Source organism: Gadus morhua, chromosome 9, assembly GCF_902167405.1.
Source record: "Gadus morhua chromosome 9, gadMor3.0, whole genome shotgun sequence".
Taxonomy (NCBI): domain Eukaryota; kingdom Metazoa; phylum Chordata; class Actinopteri; order Gadiformes; family Gadidae; genus Gadus; species Gadus morhua.
In genome coordinates this window covers 12,354,664-12,360,800 of record NC_044056.1, presented here as the reverse complement: position 1 = coordinate 12,360,800, position 6,137 = coordinate 12,354,664, and positions in this window count along the sequence as shown.

Genomic DNA, 6,137 nt, shown 5'->3' with positions numbered 1-6,137 from the left:
ACCCCTCCCCACCCAACACACACTCACCCCTCCCCACCCAACACACACTCACCTCCCTCCACCCAACACACACTCACCCCTCCCCACCCAACACACACTCAGCTCCCTCCGCCCCACCCACCTCCTTCTGACTTGAGATTCTGCGACTCGGTTACCACAGGGCTAAGGCTCATGCTAGCTCTGGCTCCAGGGAGCCCTCAGACCAGTGGGGGAAGGACCCTCCTCCACCTCCTCCACCTCCTCCACCTCCTCCATCTCCTCTCTGCCCGGTGTTAACAGAGCTGCTCCTTAAAGATGTAGAGAGGGGGTCCCCGTCCGACCAGACCTCCTTTCATCATGCTAACCGCTAACTACGCTCTGCTTAGGCTACGCCGGCAGCCCTCGGGCCCTGGGGGGGGGGGGGGGGGGGGGGGGGTGGCACCATGGGGGAGGGGGGGCAGCTGACAGCACGGCCCCCCAGCAGAGAGAGGGTCTCTGGTTAATGAGAGAGAGGGTTGGTTACAGCACTCAGGAGCTCCAGCGTCTCGCTGCTCCTCAGCTCGCTGCTCTCCACAGATATGCGAGGGGGGGGTCTGTGTAACCCTAGACCCCCGACCCAACACATAAACCCCAACATGCTCCAAGGGGACCGGTTCTCCATGAGCACGTTTGCGAAGCCACTTGTTCCTAAGAATAACGCCGGAGATATGAAGGGATGCTAATGCTAATGCTACATGGAGACCTCTGTGTGGACACTAGGGTGCTAATGCAAATGCTACATGGAGACCTCTGTGTGGACACTAGGGTGCTAATGCAAATGCTACATGGCATGTTTTAGATGGTGTTGAGTGTCCTCAGTGTGCTGACGGTGTGAAATCCCCTCCTGGATATCTGTGAAGTTCCACGTCTCAGCATCTCCCTTGAACACTTGGTCAGTTCTGATCTCTTCATGTATCAAGTCCAGGTCTGAGGGCGACTGTATGTTAGAGTCTATCAAGTCCAGGTCTGATCCCAGGGTGACTGTATGTCAGTCTATCCAGGTCCAGGTCAGATGAGAGTTTTACCAGAAGACTGGTTGTAAAATAATTCCAAAATGAAGTTCTGAACCTCGCTTTAGCGAGTAGAGGGTGTAGAGTAGAACTAGACAGTAGAACTAGACAGTGGAACCAGAAAAGAATAGAACTATACAGTAGAACTAGAGAGTGGAATAGACAGTAGAACCAGACAGTAGAACCAGGGAAGGGTAGACAGTAGAACCAGGGTAGAGGAGACAGTAGAACCAGAGTAGAGGAGACAGTAGAACCAGAGTAGAGTAGACAGCAGAGCCAGAATAGACAGTAGAACCAGAGTAGAGGAGGTAGTAGAACCAGACAGTAGAACCAGCGTAGAGGAGGTAGTAGAACCAGAGTAGAGGAGGTAGTAGAACCACAGTAGAGGAGACAGTAGAACCAGAGTAGAGGAGGTAGTAGAACCAGAGTAGAGGAGGTAGTAGAACCAGAGTAGAGGAGGTAGTAGAACCAGAGTAGAGGAGGTAGTAGAACCAGAGTAGAGGAGGTAGTAGAACCACAGTAGAGGAGACAGTAGAACCAGAGTAGAGGAGGTAGTAGAACCAGAGTAGAGGAGACAGTAGAACCAGAGTAGAGGAGGTAGTAGAACCAGAGTAGAGGAGGTAGTAGAACCAGAGTAGAGGAGGTAGTAGAACCAGAGTAGAGGAGGTAGTGGGACCGTGGGGTCGCTGTGCTGCGGGAGAGGGACCCCAGGGCCCCCCTGGGGTTGGGAGTCAGGGAGCTCAGGGTCAAAGGGGACAGGAAGCCGTGGGGGGGGGGGGGGGGGGGGGGGTTTGGGCTTGTTCACACCTGTCAGACGACAGTAGAGCTGGGATCACGTTGTAGACAGCGGACAGAATATTACTGTAGTACTATAGTGTGTTAAATATATATACCATATTACTACGAGTGGAAGACATATTACTGTAGTATTACTAGTGTATTAAACATAAATACCATATTACTACGAGTGGAAGACATATTTCCTGCTATGAGATATTACCACAGTACTGTAGCGTATTCAATATAAGCATATTACTTCTAGTGTATTAAATATAACCATATTAATATAGTGCTTTAAATATGAGCATAGTAATACAAGTGTATTAAATATTACCAAAGTACTGCTAGTGGAAGACATATTACCATTGTACTACTAGAGTATTACATATAACCATATTACTTCTAGTGAATTAAATATAACCAGATTACTACTAGTGTATTAAATATGGGCATAGTAGTATAGAACAACTAGGCCAGAGTATTGCAGTACTACTAGTGTATTGGATGTGTGTGTGTGTGTGTGTGTGTGTGTGTGTGTGTGTGTGTGTGTGTGTGTGTGTGTGTGTGTGTGTGTGTGTGTGTGTGTGTGGTTCAGATCCTTTCTGCTGACATGAGTTTTACAGATGAACACACACCTGTTGTATACACACACACACACACACACACACACACACACACACACACACACACACACACACACACACACACACACACACACACACACACACACACACACACACACACACACACACGCCTCTGCTAGATACAATACTGGACGGACAGACAGACAAACTGCCATCTGCAGACCCCCCTGTCCCCACCCAGGTCCTCCCCTGCTGAGCCTCTCCAGGGTGATTAACCAGTCGGTGACTGGGGGTGGGGTGGGGGGGGGTGGGGGGACTGGGAAGAGACTCTGGGGGAGACTCCCACGGGAACCTGGAGCCTGAGAAGGTCTCTCCATCAGCCTCAATGTGGTGGAGCCATCTCCTCCACTTCTCCTCTCCACCTGGACCTGCACCTCCAGCCTCCACCTCTCCACCTCCACCCAATATCATCCCACTGCAGACACAGATGGGCGTTCTCGTGTGGTGGGGGTTCTCGTTTACGCAGAGTAGAACGCCCCCTTCTTCTTCTTCGTCTACTTTCTTGCTGAACTGTATTCAAAGTTCTCCGTCGGGATGTCAGATACGCAATGCAATTCGCCGCCCGATCGATCTTATATGTTTGACTACAAACCACGTAAATAGTGTTGCAAATGAACTTCCAAAGCTTTTCAAATCTTAGTTGGTGTTTTATTGGTTTTTAATGTGCAAAGTAAACAATGTACAAAGTAAATAAGGTGCAAAGTCAAACCGGAGAATTGATTCTGGAAATGAGAGGACCAATCACAGCTCTTGCCGTCTCCGTTGCGTCGACGGATAGTTAAAAAATATTGGATGCGCAGGTAAGCTACGGAGATGGTCTCCGACAGGCTCTCCGGCTACGGAGAGGGCTCTCCGTGTCTACGTACAGCACTTTACGGAGGACCATAAACTGGCCTAACTTTCAGCGTCAACACCGGCCCCCTTCTTCTTCGCACGGCTGTCAACATCCGGAACATTCGCTAGTTCGATTTTCTCAAACAGAAGTTTCAAAATAAGAACTAGTATTAAGTACTACTAGTAGCATAGCACTAACGTTAGCCAAGGTTGGCTCCATGATTGCTAAATCTAATGAGGAAGGAAAGGAAAGGCAAGGAAGGAAAGCAGAGTATGCCTTGTGATTATGCTTCGCAGTTTGCCTTGCGAAACCCAGTATGCCTTTCGAAACACTTTGTGATTGGTCGACAAAACGCTACCAGGAACGCCTAATGGGCGTTCTTGTGTCATGACGGAAACGCCCAAGCCTGCAGCTGGACCCTTCTCCCTCCACCTCGTAGTCCACCTCCACCTCCACCTCTCCCCCCTCCACCCCCACCTCCACCTCTCCTCTCCACCTCCACCTTACCCCATCTGGAGACAGACAACATAGAGACAGACCACATAGAGACACACTACATAGAGATAGACCACATAGAAACAGACCACATATAGGCCGACTACATAGAAACAGACCACATAGAGACAGACTACATAGAGATAGACCACAGAGACGCACCCCATAGAGCAGGGGTCTTCAACTAAAATTGCACAAGGTCCAACAAGGTCAGTTCCTTCCAAGAAGGGTCCGAACCTCTAACCTACCACGTCCTAATAGCCTACTTTTGTCAAATACAATCAACATGGCATATTTCCCTATAATTTAAGATGTATTTATTTTCAATTTCCAAATAGCTTGCTTTTAACCATGAAAAACAATTAAGACAAAGTAATGCATATATTAACATTTCAAGTAAACAAAACAGGTACATTCGGCCTGCATTTCAAGTAAACATAAAAAGTGCATAAGGCCTAAATGTCAAGGAAGCAGAATAGGTACACTAGGCCTACACTTCAAATAAACATGTCTTGATGAAAAAATCGCACATAAACCAAAAGCTGGGCATTATCCGTTACATCTGAAGACTCATCAATGGCTAAGGATATGCATGGGGCACTCTGAACAGCCGCATCAAGCTGTGACAGCGCGTCATCTGATAACATTTCGGATTTTCTGGTTGTCGTTGCAGCTGACATTGGGATTTGCTTTACGTTTACCTTCAAGTAACGTCTCGGCAGCGGCGTTCAAGCACACCTTCACAACAGTCGCGTCGCTGAAAGTTTTTTTATGTTGCCCCAAAATCCATGCAATCTTAAATGAGCATTCATTTGCACGTTGCTGGCCTGTAAATGAGTGTGTGAAGACTGGCGTAGACCTCTCATACTGAGCTCTCAGCTCGGATATTTTCCGCGCTTTTACTTCTGACTTCTGGGGATACTCGAAGGATCTATTTTTGGATTCGTAATGCCGCTTAATATTCCCGCTTTTTATCAGCGCCACTGTTTCAACACATAAAATACACAACAAAGGTTTAGTACTGCCTTGCGGGAGAACGAACATCTATTGGTCAGTCCATTCATCTTTAAAATGTCTGTTTTCGTGGTCAACCTTCCTAATTTTCGAGCAAGCCATTTTCTCATTCCAAATCGCTCTCCAGTAAACAAATGATTTGATTGGCTATTTTTGCTTTGTATAGTGAATTCATAAAAAAAAGAAAGAAGAAATCACTTTATTTCGATTGATCATGGGTCCGGATAGGACCGTCACTTGGTCCGGACCCGGACCGCGGTCCGCCGTTTGGAGATGCCTGACATAGAGACACACTACATAGAGACAAACCAAATAGAAACAGACCACACAGAGACAGACCACATAGAAAAAAAAACACATAGAAACAGACCACATAGAAAAATACCACATAGAGACAGACCACGTAGAGACAGACAACATAGAGACAGACCACATAGAGATAGACGACAGAGACGGACCACATAGAGACAGACCACATAGAGACACACTACAGAGAGACAGACCACATAGAAACAGACCACACAGAGACACACTACATAGAGACAGACCACATAGAAACAGACCACACAGAGACAGACCATATAGAAACAGACAACAAAGAGATGGACCACGTAGGGACAGACTACATAGATATAGAATGCGTAGAAATCATTGCAGTTCTGTGGGATTTCAGTACAGTGGTGTCACATATGTTTCTATATTTGAATGTACATTTTTTCACCAATCAATATGTCTTTCTCTGCTGGTAAATATGTTTCTGATTGTCCTTTTCCGTTACTCCTCATGATGGAGGAGAACCGTCCAGAGGAGAACCTCCCAGACCCAGAGGAGAACCTCCCAGAGGAGAACTGCCCAGAGGAGAACCTCCCAGACCCAGAGGAGAACCTCCCAGAGGAGAACTGCCCAGAGGAGAAGCTCCCAGACCCAGAGGAGAACCTCCCAGACACAGAGGAGAACCTCCCAGAGGAGAAGCTCCCAGAAGAGAACCTCCTCCAGGAACGATGCGGGGGAGGAACAACATGACTCCTCCATGTTGCCACCATGCCCCCTGGGATGCCTCCTCCAATGCTCCCTAGGATGCCTCCTCCCATGCTGCCTAGGATGCCCCCTCCCATGCTCCCTAGGATGTTCCCTACCTGCCTGTCAGGTGATAAGTTACGCCTCCTCAGCAGGTTCCCAACAGCCGAACCTCGCTCCACTCAGGTTTCCTCCCCCAGCGTCCCGGCCACGCCCCCCCCATGCCCCCCCCCCCCCCCCCCCCCCCCCCCCCCCTGACCCCCGGCCGACCGCACCTGTTGGCCGACCAGCCGAGCTCCACACATGGGTTGCAGGATCCCCTTC